General features: G+C 45.5%; 1 protein-coding gene and 1 long non-coding RNA gene across 3 annotated transcripts in view; one reads left to right on the forward strand and one right to left on the reverse strand.

Moving 5' to 3' along the window:
- Positions 1 to 14,917, reverse strand: part of VWC2L (von Willebrand factor C domain containing 2 like) — a 641,767-nt gene that overhangs the window by 547,235 nt on the left and 79,615 nt on the right. The window lies entirely within an intron of this gene.
- The window catches only part of LOC146857859 (uncharacterized), a 384,686-nt gene that overhangs the window by 196,432 nt on the left and 173,337 nt on the right, over positions 1 to 14,917 (forward strand). The gene's annotated exons all lie outside the window — the stretch shown is intronic.

A 14,917-nucleotide genomic window follows, 5' to 3' on the forward strand; every position in this document is an offset into this window, starting at 1 on the left:
TGTTGCTGGATTACATGTTTTTCTCATCTGAATGGATGAATGAAATGAGACTTCTAAAGCGCACGGCTAATCCTCGGAGTGTCCCGGCATTTAGTTGACAGTGAAATGCAACCACATCAGCTGTACTAGATGAAAGAACCATGTCTTCAGTCTTTTCTTGAACAGGTCAGAGGATGCAACTGAATGTAGCTTCAAAGGGAGTTTATTTCAGGCCACCGATTCAAGATAGGAAAGAGTCCTTTCTCCCATTCTTGTACCCTGGAACATAGGGATCCTTGCCAGGTGGCCATGGGCTTACCGTAGATTTCTGGAGGGGACATAAAAGTTAAATCTAGCCCTAAAATAGTCTGCCCCAGTATGGTGCAGTGCTCTAAGGACTAGGACTAGCGTTTTGAAAAGAATTATCTTCTTTATTGGCAGTCAGTGTAGTGAACACAGGTGCAAAGACACATGTTTTTGGGGGAAGGTTAAGTAGAAACAAGCTGCCATGTTTTGGAACCACTTGAAGCGTGTTAGCTAGATAGTCTGAAAGTCCTAGATGTAGGGCATTTCCATAGTCTAATATTTATGCTATTAGGGACTGGATCTACCTTTCTTTCGGATAGGGAAAGATAGTGCAAATGATGTTTCAGAGTCAGCAAGAGCCCACTGACATGATTTGTGGTTGAAAAGATTCAAAAAAATCTAATTTGATGCCCAGCGTTGTAACTGCTCCTCCCAGAGGTCCAGGGGGTGAAGCATCCTCGGGCCACAGTATCTGCCAGTCCGAGTGGATTAGGGTTAAATAATAAGATCTCTTTCTATCTGCATTGCATTTTAATTGGTGTAGTGACATCCAGTGAAAGACAGAGGAAAGGCAGGTCCTATTTGACTATCCCCCAATCTCCTCTCCCCTCTCACAGGTAAACAACAAATGTGTGTCGTCGGCATAAGTAATCATCTTGGCCCCTCGGGCCTCTGCCAACTGCGCTAGAGGAGTCAGGTATGCATTAAATAAAGTGGGGCTCAAGGCCAACCCTTGCGGCACTCCATCTCTCTCTAGAACGGTATCATTTTCTGACTTCTCTCCCTTACACAATTTTATTATAACTAATACTCAATTTTAGTTCTTTGCCCTGGGCACCAGCTTCTGAAAGATGCCTGTTAGTATTGTACAGTAACCTACTGAACTTTAGTCATGCCGAGGGAAATATGTATGGCAGCACTACAAGTCAAGATGGCAAAATTTCTCAGGCCACAGGGTCCACTTTCCTTCCTAATTCTTGCTGTTGAAAAAGAGTGTGGGCCAGATGTACAAAGCCATCTTGCAAACACCAACCATCCGATTTGCAAAATCACAGGGTCCCCCCCTCCCAAAGCGTCTTACAGGTATGCATTAAAGACATTTTGTGAGTTGGAAAAGCCTTTCCGATTTTGACAAATGGGTTTAGGGACACATACTGAAAAGCAATTCGAAAGGGATATGAAAGGGGTGTCCCCTCCTTCTTGCGATTCGGCATGGCATGTATCAATGATTTGTACTGCCCCCTTTGAATGGAGATTTTACATTGCAATTTATGCCCAGTTTTTGTTACCTGCCTCTTAGTTCATCTGGACATATATTAAGGGAGCTATTTGCTGGTTGCCCCGATCCCCCTTTGTCTCTTCTGAATTCATCCATCTCTCAGGGAACTGTGCCGTCTCAATTCAAATCAGCCACAGTTATCCCTATCCTAAAAAAACCTGGGTCTGACCCTACCCTCCCTGCTAATTTTAGGCCTATCTCCTTGCTCCCGTATTTAGGTAAGATCCTTGAGAGCCATATCACCCTCTGCCTGTCGACATATATCGAGGACAACCATCTTTTGGCTTCCCACCAAGCTGGCTTTCGCCTGGTTCATTCGACCGAAACGGTGGTCCTCTCTGTCCTAGACGAGCTCAAGAGCAAGGCAGATTCCAACTGACCCCAAGCCTTGGTGCTTCTTGACTTGTCCGCCGCCTTTGACACGGTCGACCATTCCATCCTTCTCAACCGTGTCAGGGCGGCGGGCATCCAGGGCACCGCCTTCTCCTGGCTCGCGTCATTCCTCCAAGGCCGGTCGCAGGCTGTTCAGCTCTCTGGTTTCTCTGCCCCGCCGTGCATGGTGTCCTGTGGGGTCCCCCAGGGTTCCTCCCTTTCCCCTCTCCTTTTTAACCTCTATATTTACCCTCTCATTGTTTCTCTGCTCAATATGGAGGTCTCCGTTTATAATTACGCGGACGACCTTCAGTTAATATTTGATCTTTCTTCCTCCACCAATTCCCTTTTTAAATTTCAATCTACTCTTGTCTTTATCTCTGACTGGATGAGTTTAAACCACCTTAAACTCAATCCGGATAAAACGGAGTTGATCCTGACTGGTGGAACCTCTGGCCCTTGGTCTTCTGCCTTCTGGCCTCCCAGTCTTGGCTACCCCCCCGGCCCCCTCTGCCTCAGGCAGAACCCTCGGCATTAAAATCAGCCAAGACCTTTCCATGCGCCCTCAGATCAGCTCCGTTGTCTCTTCTTGTTTTTTATATCTCCGGATTATCCGTAAAACCTCCTGTTTCTTTTCCCTTGATGCCCTTAAAATTATAATTTTAGCAATGGTTATTTCTCGCTTGGATTATGGCAACTGTCTATATGTGGGTGTCCCCGCCTACGAGCTGCGTCGCCTCCAGACCATCCAGAATCTGGCGGCTCGCCTTATCCACCAGCTCCCTAAATTTCACCACACCTTCCCCCTTCTTAAATCCCTCCATTGGCTTCCCATTCTGTATCACACCATTTTCAAAATGGGATGCATAGTTTTCATGGCTCGCGCTCGTACAGCCCCTCTCTTTATCAACTCGATGGTCGCTCACTACATTCCCAGTCGCAATCTACGCTCCTCCAGACAGGCTCTTCTCACTGTTCCCGCTTTCGTAAGTCCAGAGCCGGCGGCACTTGGTTTTCCGTTCTCGCCCCTCGTTTTTGGAACAATCTTCCATTCTCCATTACATCTATTGCCACCTATCCACATTTCAGGAAGGCACTGAAGACTCACTTGTTTGCCCGAGCGTTTTCCTCTCACTGACCACCCTTGTCATTTCCTCTGCCGCCTGTAATCTTTTAGCGCCAGGAAACCGCTTGGTCACAGTGCGCTTTACAAATACTTTCAGCTTCAACTTCATATTTCTCTATGTCTTTCACAGGATAACATTTCCAGGTCTAACTTCACTCTTAATAATGCAAACAATTAGAGCTGGCCTCCTCATCCTCCAAGAAGTAAATTTGAGATAAGATCTTCATGACATCCTCAAAGAACACACATGAGAAAGATGTATATACATAAATATCTTTGGAAATTAGGGACAGCTATACCAATGGACAGGTTGCAAAATGTTAGTGCAAATTGAACACAGACTTTTTGTGATCTTTCTCTGATTTTGTGATGTAACCTATGTACTAATAGTTCACCTATATGCTGGTAGTGGATTCCCACTTGCCTACCCTGGTCACCATACACATCAAAACTCCAAAATATATGTTTATAAATAATACTCTTGAAGCTTTTCTGTGAGGTTTCAGTGTTGTTTATTCACACTTATCATTTGACTTTATTTTGTTTTGTAGAAACCCATTCTTTGTTGACTTTCAGTGTTTGTTTACTGAATATTCCAACCAAAAGTCATATGATTCACAATGCTGTAAACTCTACCCAATGCATTTAAGGTCAGCTGAACCTTCTTCAGTGGTCTCTACACTAAAAGATAAAGGGCCATATGTAGGAAACACTTTTGCGGTCGCAAACACTGCGAATCGCAAGAATCTTGGTGTTTGCGATCGCAAAACTGACTGCACCTATGTAGGAGAGGTGTCCGCCGCAAAAAGGAGCGATTCGCTAAGTTAGCGATTAGCAGTTTAGCGTAAAGCTTAGTTTGCGAATAATCTAGCGTAATCGCAGTCTGCGTTGCAGTATTTGCAAAAATCGCAATTTCCGACATCGCCAATTGCGTATTCGCTAAATCAGATTTTCAGAAAAATTGCTAATAGCGATTCCACAATAATCGCAGTTTAGCACTTCTCAATTACCACCAACTCTGAGCAGGTGGTAACCAAGTGCAGTAGCAATGTAGGATGGTAACAGTTCCTATGGGGAAAGAGAGAAGAATAAACAGCCAGGTGGGCTGTAGGGAAGTGTGAAGTGTCTCCAGATGGGTTCGAGTGTGCCGAGAAAGAGTAAGGTACTCCTGTGTGGATCTAGAGGTGCCCTCACACACCCTTTCAGGTGTATAGCATCATCATCGGGCTGGTGCTCCTCGTGGGGGTGGCGCTGCAGTCCCTCACGGGCCCGTTTAACAGGGCTCTTTGATGGAGATCTTTTAGGAGTTTGCCGCACTTGTGCATGGGGGTGTGTGGGTCAAAGTGGTGGTGGTGAGTGAGATATAAAAAGAGCCCAAGGACACTAGCAATTTATTGAGGATGTCCTTGGAGTCTGGTTAAAATATATCACGGGGATGGAGAAGCAAGGTCAGTTGCCTGTATGAGAGGGGAAATTAAACAAATACGGTCCCTCTTCTCTCACCCGTGTGGTGAATAGTGTGGATATATCAAGGGGTCAACATGTTTCGCGCTTTAAGTAGTCCCTAATTGATCTAAGAGCGCTTCATCAGGACCTAAAGAAAAAGTGTGTCAAATGGGAATCGGGAAAAGACGCCCTATAATCCCATGGGTCCTTATTATAGGAAATACTGTAGAGAAGTTAGGTCAGGAACACGTCGTTTATGCGTGTCCCTAGATACGGCCTATAAAGGAGACAAAAAAACACAAAGGGGAGGGGAAACGGGGGAAGAAAAGGAACACAATGGGAGGTCATGATCTACAGTCTCAAGTAGTATAGATAGTAAGTCTGTGCATGACATGGGAAATGTGTCTATAAGTGCCCCAATGGGGATGCTATCTGGACACATGCACACACGTGGATGGAGCAGTGTAACTAGAATGGGGAAGGGATCACTGACATGCGCGGCACACTAATCCGTGGTCTGTGTAAATTCCTGTGCATGGGGATGGAAACAGCCCATCAAAGAGAAATCCCCATGGGTCAGCGGTGCAGAGTGTGTGCACGGGCCACCTTACGGAAAAGCATCCATTTATTTAACCGTAGGTGGAGGTGTATAATAGTGCGCTATGAGACTCCTTAACAGCGTGTCGTGGATGGAAACGTGACTACAGATGGTAAAATACATCGTACATAGTGGTGCACAAAAACATCATAATCTAAACAAACTCCACAATTCCTACCCTCCCTCGCTCAAGGATGGACCTCGTCAGCGAAGCCGTGAAACAGTAGAGGCAGCTGAGGAAAAAATGACAAGGCTGTGAAGCCAAAGCCGGTCAGCTAAAATAGGACTTAGAACGGGTAGGAAAGGGTACCGGATAGGAAGCAACAGGTCAAAATATCAGGCAGGGTGGAGGGCACTTACTTGGCGCTCTTCCTCTGTGCTCCGGATCACCTACCCGGTAGCCACGGCTGCTGGACGGCAACTAGAACGGCAGTGTCCGTTAAATACAGACCTCGGGCCATAGGGATAGGTGCAGATGGGCGGGTAGGTGTCACACGTTGTTTGTGCGTCATGACGGGATCGTCGTAAAGAGTTGGATGGCGGCCATCATGGAACGGGACCCAAAAGCGGGACTCCTGATACTACTGGGATGTCAGTGTGAGTAATATCGACATGCCGTGAAAAATAAAAGATAAATGAAAAAGGAATGGGAAATAAAATACCCTGGTACTGAGTATGGGGCTCCACAAACCATAGGAAAAAAGGGGTGTGAAACACTATCACCGCTAACTCTCCATAAAAACAGAAGGGAGTTAAGGAAGTTAGAAACGCCCTCATAAAAGGTCACATGAATAAAGGTGACACGCGTTGTCGGACAAAATATTGTCGTAGTGAAGTGGTAGGAAATGTCGGGGAAACATGTGCCCGTGTAGGAGGGAGCCTCGGTACGGCTGGTAGTGTGGACTGAACTCACGCTGAGTGAGCTAAGGATAAATGTCGAGTACATGTGTACAAGGACGTATGGTGGACTTCTAGCTCAAAAACCAGAGTGTTACCAGGATACATGTGGGCGGGCCTCTACTGACAAAGGTGATGGAGTCGCGACTGGGTAGTGGGGTAGTTAACTATCAGAGGGTCTCATAAGAGGATGTCACAGCGCCATGGGAGAGAATACGGTGTCAGGGAACATAAAGCCATGTTGTGTCATGTGTGCAGTGAATGCGACGGGTGTGATATGATGATACCACTGGGTAGTTATCTGGTCAGATCAACCCAGGGTATTTCATCGTTGAGACCACCATTGTCACTTTTAAGTCTGAAGACCCAACGTTGTTCACGCTCAAACAGAGTGGTTGCGGACCATTGTGGATTGGATTCTATAATGGTCCACCGCAAACTGTCTGGGGGGTGATTTTTCTCCAGGAAATGAGTCTGTAATCTCGTTGCGGAGCGTTTGCAACGGATAGTGCTTTTATGTTCTCCGATGCGTATCTTTACCGGTCGAGCTGTCATTCCTATATAATGGGAACCACAGGGGCACGTGATCAAGTATACGCAATTCTTGGTGTTACAGTTAGTGTGGCATCTCTGCTGCCATGGTTTCGAAAGTCCAAGATCAAGTTCTTTGGTCGCGGTAGTCTGGGGGCAGACTGTGCATGTGCCGCATGGGTAGTGGCCCATCGCGGGGGGTAGCATCCAAAGGGTTGGTTGTGGGTTGACTTTGTTTTTTGGACGTGTATGTACCAAAATGTCCCTCAGATTCTCAGTCCTTTTGAATGCGAACTGGGGTGTCGGTCCTGGTGACACATTTCCTGTTTCTAATATCCTCCAATGCTTCTTGAGGATTTTTTGAATTTTGTTGGAGTTGGGAGTGAATGATGTGATGCAGGTTAGTGTTAGAAACTGACACACTAACCTGCGTCACATCATTCACTCCCAACTCCAACAAAATTCAAAAAATAGGGTAGGTGATCCGGAGCACAGAGGAAGAGCGCCAAGTAAGTGCCCTCCACCCTTCCTGATATTTTGACCTATTGCTTCCTATCCGGTACCCTTTCCTACCCGTTCTAAGCCCTATTTTAGCTGACCGGCTTTGGCTTCACTGCCTTGTCATTTTTTCCTCAGCTGCCTCTACTGTTTCACGGCTTCGCTGACGAGGTCCATCCTTGAGCGAGGGAGGGTAGGAAATGTGGAGTTTTTTTAGATTATGATGTTTTTGTGCACCACTATGTACGATGTATTTTACCATCTGTAGTCACGTTTCCATCCACGACACGCTGTTAAGGAGTCTCATAGCGCACTATTATACACCTCCACCTACGGTTAAATAAATGGATGCTTTTCCGTAAGGTGGCCCGTGCACACACTCTGCACCGCTGACCCGTGGGGATTTCTCTTTGATGGGCTGTTTCCATCCCCATGCACAGGAATTTACACAGACCACGGATTAGTGTGCCGCGCATGTCAGTGATCCCTTCCCCATTCTAGTTACACTGCTCCATCCACGTGTGTGCATGTGTCCAGATAGCATCCCCATTGGGGCACTTATAGACACATTTCCCATGTCATGCACAGACTTACTATCTATACTACTTGAGACTGTAGATCATGACCTCCCATTGTGTTCCTTTTCTTCCCCCGTTCCCCCCCCCTTTGTGTTTTTTTGTCTCCTTTATAGGCCGCATCTAGGGACACGCATAAACGACGTGTTCCTGACCTAACTTCTCTACAGTATTTCCTATAATAAGGACCCATGGGATTATAGGGCGTCTTTTCCCGATTCCCTTTTGACACACTTTTTCTTTAGGTCCTGATGAAGCGCTCTTAGATCCATTAGGGACTACTTAAAGCGTGAAACATGTTGACCCCTTGATATATCCACACTATTCACCACACGGGTGAGAGAAGAGGGACCATATTTGTTTAATTTCCCCTCTCATACAGGCAACTGACCTTGCTTCTCCATCCCCGTGATATATTTTAACCAGACTCCAAGGACATCCTCAATAAATTGCTAGTGTCCTTGGGCTCTTTTTATATCTCACTCACCACCACCACTTTGACCCACACACCCCCATGCACAAGTGCGGCAAACTCCTAAAAGATCTCCATCAAAGAGCCCCATTAAACGGGCCCGTGAGGGACTGCAGCGCCACCCCCACGAGGAGCACCAGCCTGATGATGATGCTATACACCTGAAAGGGTGTGTGAGGGCACCTCTAGATCCACACAGGAGTACATTACTCTTTCTCGGCACACTCGAACCCATCTGGAGACACTTCACACTTCCCTACAGCCCACCTGGCTGTTTATTCTTCTCTCTTTCCCCATAGGAACTGTTACCATCCTACATTGCTACCGCATTTAACTTGGGAGCTCTGGTACAGGACCTTTTCCAAATAGCTCCTCGTCCCCCCTCTTATGTTTAACTTGTAACCAAGTGCAACCTATTTAAACAGGCCCACAATGCCACAGGGACTTCACACCATGGCTGGGCTGTACGTGATAGCCAGGAGGCTGCGAATCAGGGATGCCATGCAGAGAAGGAGATGCCAGGAAAGGATCTACAGAACACGCATCACCCTCTTCCAACTGACCGATGAGGAGATCCATGTGAACTACAGGCTGCACCCACACAGCATCCTGGATTTAATAGAGGAGCTGACACCCATACTTCAACACCCCACACACAGGGCACACTCCATTCCCACCCATGTGCAGGTGCTGTGCTCACTGCACCTCCTGGCATCAAGGAGTTTTGAGGGGGTCATTGCCACAGCAGGTGGTGTCTCGCAAAGTGCACTGTCGCGCTTCCTCCACGCTTTCTTGGATGCAATGTTACAGAGGCTGCATCACCACATACAATTTCCTAGCACACCACAGGCACTAGATCAGACCAAGCAGGATTTCTACCAAATTGCCCAATTCCCCCATGTCATTGGCTGCGTAGATGGGACCCATGTCGCAATCTCTCCCCCATCACATAATGAGTATGTATTTCACAACAGGAAGTCATATCATTCCCTGAACGTCCAGGTAGTGTGCAATGCCCAACATATAATCACTGCTATTGTGGCCAAATACCCTGGAAGCACACACGACTCATTTATGTTTTGCCACTGTGCATTACATCGCAGACTCACAAACGGTGACTTTGGAGAGGGCTACCTGCTAGGTAAATGCATGCCAAACACACACAGTGGCAGTAGAGTGATGCAGTGGCAGGACACTATTGACCCTGAATCTGCTTATGCCCCGCTGGTGACAGTGCGTATGCTGTACGAGACTACATCCTCACACCGTACCTGAATCCAGCTACTGACAGCGCACACAGAGCCACACGCTGTGCCATTGAGAGGACCTTTGGAATCCTAAAGAGCCGTTTTCGATGCCTCCATAAGAGCGGAGGAGCGCTACAGTACAGCCCGGAGACATGTTGCAAAATTGTGGTTGCCTGTGCTATGCTACACAACATTGCTACCAAAAACGGAACCCCAGTGGACCTGACAGACTCTGAATCATCAGATGAGGATGGACCAGCACCACATCGTGGTCCGGCAGGTGGTGATGGTGCTGCTGCCGGACGCATGAGACGAGATGAGATCACACAAAACTACTTCTAAGTGAGTAAAGAGGACACAATGCGACTGATTTGTTTCTTACAGGGATGTTTATTTCCTTATCTTCAGGAATAAAGGTATCATACATTGTGACTTTATAGTCCCTGCATGCACTTGTTTGTGTCACAGTGCACTAACTACCATCAGCCACTGAGTCATCATTGACTGTGTTGCATCACACATGGCCATTAGTCCCTTTTGTCCCTTCACCTCCTCCGTGCACGGCCTGTTGAGCCTCGCTGTGCCTGCGCACTGCCCTCCCTGGAGTCATCATCCACTCTGCCCTGGCGTGCACTCCGGCGTCTGTCCTGTGGAATTGGGGGAGTGATGCTGCTCCTGCTTGATTGTTCATCAGTGTCCATGGCACCAAGTGTGCCTATGCCACCTGTGGCAGTTGCGCGCATCTGGTCCACCGCATGTGTAACTTGCACCAGGACCCTGTCAACGTCCTGGCAGCAGTGGGCCATTCTCGTGCTGCATGCTGACACATCTTCTGGCCAGCAGGGATGTGGCGGTTGACTGGCGGTTCACTGCCCTGGTGTATAGGTCCAGCCATGTGTGTAGACGATGTCTCTCCCAGAGCCGGGCTGCCCTGTCCCTCACGATCTCCCTGCACAGGCCCTCCAATGCACCAGTCATGGCCATTACACCTGCGCGCAACTCGGTCATGTTGTGGTTATGTGCAGCCATTTGCCGTTGGATTGACCGTATCCCCTTTACTTGCAGGCGCTGTTGCTTGAGCATGCTGCCCTCAAGGCCCGAGAACACTGTGTCCTCTTCACCAGGGGCAGTGCTGGTGGACGGGCGTGCCCTGCGTCTCATCCCTCTCCCTACTCTGGAGTGTTCAGGGGACTGTGGTTGGTGCTGTTCTGCACGCTGCCTGTGCACTGGCTGTTGCTCCTCTGCTGTGTCTGGTGCCTGTGCCTCCAACAGTGGTAGTGGTGGTACAACATTGCGGCACCTGCATGGTGCTGTGCCTGCAGTTCTGGCTTCGCCCTGCTCCTCCTGGCCTGCCTCGTCCTCCATCTCAGCTGTTGCCTCGCATTCAGCCTCACTATCCTGTGTTGGTGGTGGTGCTGTGGATTGAATGGCACACATTAGTTCTGTGTCCTGTGTGGCATTTGTAATGCATTAGTTTTACACAATAAATTCACATGGGTACTATCTGTCTTTGTCACTATCTGCATGATGGAGTCCTCCCTATTCCACCTGGCTGTGTCTCACTGGCACAGTTATCAGTGCATGTGACTACGTCTCCCATAATGCATTTCTGGGTGTGCTGTGTGACATGTACTGGAGTTGCAGTCAGGTTGCCTTATGGGGGTTGGGGGTGGATTGCAGATGTATCAGGGTGTTTTGGCATGCATCTTACCTTGTCTGGTGTCTGTGTGTTCTGAGCTGTCCAGGTCAGCCACTCCACTCACACTCTCAGGCTACAGTGTGCCCTCCACCAGCTTCTCCAGTGGCGTTGGTTCTGTTGCAGTGGAAGGCCCCCCTTCTGCAAGTCTTGTGGCCACCCTCTCCTTTGACCTCTGCCGCATGTCATACCACCTTTTTCGTAGGTCCTCGACACTGCGGTGTGTGACACCAATGGCATTGACTTTCTCTTGGATGTCACTCCATATCTTGCACTTTCTGGCCTCTGGAACTCGTAGGGAACTCTTCCCAAAAAGGAGATCATGGCTGGTGACAACCTCCTGTGTGAGGACCTCCAGCTCCCTGTCACTGAATTTATGTTTCCTCTTCTTTGCTGGTTCATCATGCTGCTTCTCAGGCCCCTGGGACTCCATTTGGCTGGTTTCCAAAAGCTGTGCAAAACTGTTCTCCTCTCCACACAGGCTCTGACACAGCTACTGGCTCACTCACAGCTGCAGGCAATCAGGTGTAGCATGGGCAGTCACACTTCCTGGGTGTGATGTCATCATTCTGCACCTCAATTGCAGATTCCCGTTTTTGCGATTCCTTCTTTGCGATTTCGCAATTAAGGAATCGCAATTTGGGTAATCGCAAAAATATTCTGCGATTTTTAGGGAATCGCTAAATTAGAGCGAAATTATACCTACATCGGAATTTGCAATTCTGAAATTGCGATTCACTAAAAACGCAATTTCAGAATCGCAAATTCGGTTCTACCTACATATGGCCCAAAGTGATATGAATGTCTGTAAATGTCAGCACCTAAATAGTCCAATTTAAAAAAGTGTGTTTTAGCCACGTGCATTGATACCTGTGAGCCGATGTTTTTAAAAAAAAATGAAGTACTTTTTATTAAAGATAAAAGATCGGAAACAATACAGAAAATAAGCAAAATATACCTTATTTAACAGAGTATAATGTTATTAAGTGATTCCATAGAAACAAACATAGAAATAAAAAAAATATAGGTATAATGATGAACAAAGTAAACAGGAAAGGTTATTTATGCATTGAAAGAAGTTTTTTATTTACAAAAGGGATAGAAGGGGAAAACGAGAAAGGAGAAAAAAAGAGAAAAAACAAACGGAAGAAGGGGTAGAAAACTATTAGTTAGAGTTATTAGGGAGGAGATGAGTGTGAAGATAAGAAAGTGGTAAAAGGAAGCCAAAGCAAGTCAGATTTAATTTTTTGAGATAGAGAAGAAGATGAAACAGTTGATATTCTATGATCATCACAAATAAAGTTTCACCAAACTATAATAGATAACTTAGAGTTGTCTTTCCAACATGATAAAATAACTTGGAAAGCAAGAGCAATAAACAGGTCAAGTAAGACAGGTTTAGAGGAGAGATTTTCGAAATCAGCAGATAAATTACCAAATAAAACATTTTGGATAGAAAGTGGAATAGTACATGAGATAATCAATCAACATTTTGCCCAAATGTTTTTCCAAAATTCAATATCATTAGGACAATAATAAAGTAAGTGTGTCGAAGTACCATCAGAGGAAAGACATGACCAGCAGGAGGAAGAAATAGATGGGTCAATTTTGTGAAGAAAAAAAAGGAGCAATAACAACTCTATTATATATAAAAAAATAAAGATTGTGTGATATTGGCAGCTTGAGATGCTTTAAATAGTTTACTCCACAATAGGTCCCATTGCTGGATGGATAATGATTGGGATGAATCTTTCTCCCATAAAAATTCAATAGAGGATTTAGTGGCAGGGGGAGAAAGAAATGTATATATAAAGAAAGCTTTAGAGATGGAGTCTTAGGAACATTGTACAATGGTATCACAGGAATAAATGGTGTAACTTCAGGTATAAAGTTGTTGTTTAATATATAAGACTGAAGCACAGAAGTTAATTGATTATATTGTTGGAGGCAAGAATCAGGAAGGTCATACTTCTGTAATTGTGGAAAGCATAAAGTAGAATTTTGGGAAATCAAATGATACACATAAAAAGTACCCTTTTCCTTTCAATGTTTGAAATAAAATGATTAGTGGCAAAACTTAATAAACGTATTGTACCAATTAGATGATGCGAGGAAGGATTGACAAGGATCTGATCCTTGGTTAAAAAGTGTGTGTAATAAATAGTGTGTGTATTTTTGAATAGGGTTTTTAGATATAAATGTACAATTGGACATAGAAATAACATTTCGAAAAGAGAATTTATGTAAGAAAGAATGCTTAAAAACAATCTAATTTGTTATGGAAGAATCATGGTAATCTTTAGATTTAGCATAAAATTGGCGAATTAAAAATGCAGTATGATATAACTTGAAGTCAGGAAATCGAACACCACCTTCAGTTTTTGGTATAATTAGCGTCAATAAGGCAAAGCGAGCAAGCTTGGTATTCCAAAGAAACCTAGTACGGATGGAATTTATTTGGGAAAAATAATAATTAGGAATTCTAAAGGGTAACATAGAAAGTATAAAAAGGACATGAGGGACGATCATCATTTTAATAGTATCTACTCTACCCCACCAGGCTAAAAATAGGGGAGGCCAGGAAGATTGTAATTTTGGGAGTTTAAGCTTTAGGGCAGTGGAATTATGAATAACCCTGGGTGGACAACTACGCTACGCTCACAAAGTTTGCGTAGTTTGTGCTACTTCGTGCTAAGCGAATTGCACGTAGCACAGTGCAAAATCACGTAGCGTAGTTGGCATTTTTTGCTCGCTCGCGGTCCTCAATGTCAAGTTGGCGACCGTGAGCGAGCAAAATGACATCCCGGCGAGACTTGTTCCTCATTCGCGATCAGCAACATCAAGTTGCTGATCATGAGCGTGGAAAATAAACCTCCAGGTGAGATTCTCAATGCGGGGAGGTCAGGATTCTCATTGCGAGTGGTCGCGTTTGTTCGCGACCGCTCGCGACGAGAAACTTCCAGTCTGCGGTGAGAATGCTGCCGCTCGAGTAAAAATCTACTCGAGCGGCAGAAAACGACCGCTTGCACTGTGCAAAATGCCGTTTGCAATGATTGCACAGTGCGGACAAGCATCCAGCACTGTGCAATCATCGCGAACAGCGTGCTACGCAGTTCGCGTAGTGCTACGCGTATCTCGCATAGTGCGAAGTGCATTTCGCGTAGCTACGAGTAGCGCTACTACGCGAACTACGCCCAGGGTTAATTATGAACAAGTATTTCAGATATAGTGGAATAGGGCCAGATTCTTAGATATTTAATCTTTTGGGGACACCACATAAAGTTCGTTTTATGAAACATATAATGGAAACAAGAGGAATTTAATGGTAGGATCTCGGTTTTAGAAAAATGTTACTTGTAACTAGAGACACTGGAAAACAAAGTAATCTCTTGTAAAAAGAGGATCCAGGGAAGTGGAAGGATTAGACAGATAAATTAGAATATCATCTGCATAAGCACAAAGTTTGATTTCATGAGAGTTAACTTTAAATCCAGTTATATCAGGATTGCATCTGATCCGTTCGAGAAAAGGTTCTAGACATAGGAGGAAAAGTATAAGAGAAAGATGATAGCTTTGTCTAGTGCCTCTATAAAGTTTATAAAAGCGGGAGATATTACCATTAACAAACACACAGGCATGTGGTTCAGTATATAATAGTTTAATTAAAGAGATAAACTTGGGACCAAATCCAAACCAGCGAAGGTTAGAAAACATAAAATGCCAATTTATACGATCAAATGCTTTTTCAGCATCAAGCGACAAGGCTGCTAAGGGAGAAGAATATTTTTTTCCAAGGATAAGAATATTAGAGAACATTCTGGAATTATCAGATGCAAGCCTGCCCTTAATGAAGCCTGATTGGTCAGGTTTAATCAGAAGGGGGATGATGTCCTCC

Source organism: Triturus cristatus, chromosome 3_2, assembly GCF_964204655.1.
Source record: "Triturus cristatus chromosome 3_2, aTriCri1.1, whole genome shotgun sequence".
In the NCBI taxonomy this organism is placed as follows: domain Eukaryota; kingdom Metazoa; phylum Chordata; class Amphibia; order Caudata; family Salamandridae; genus Triturus; species Triturus cristatus.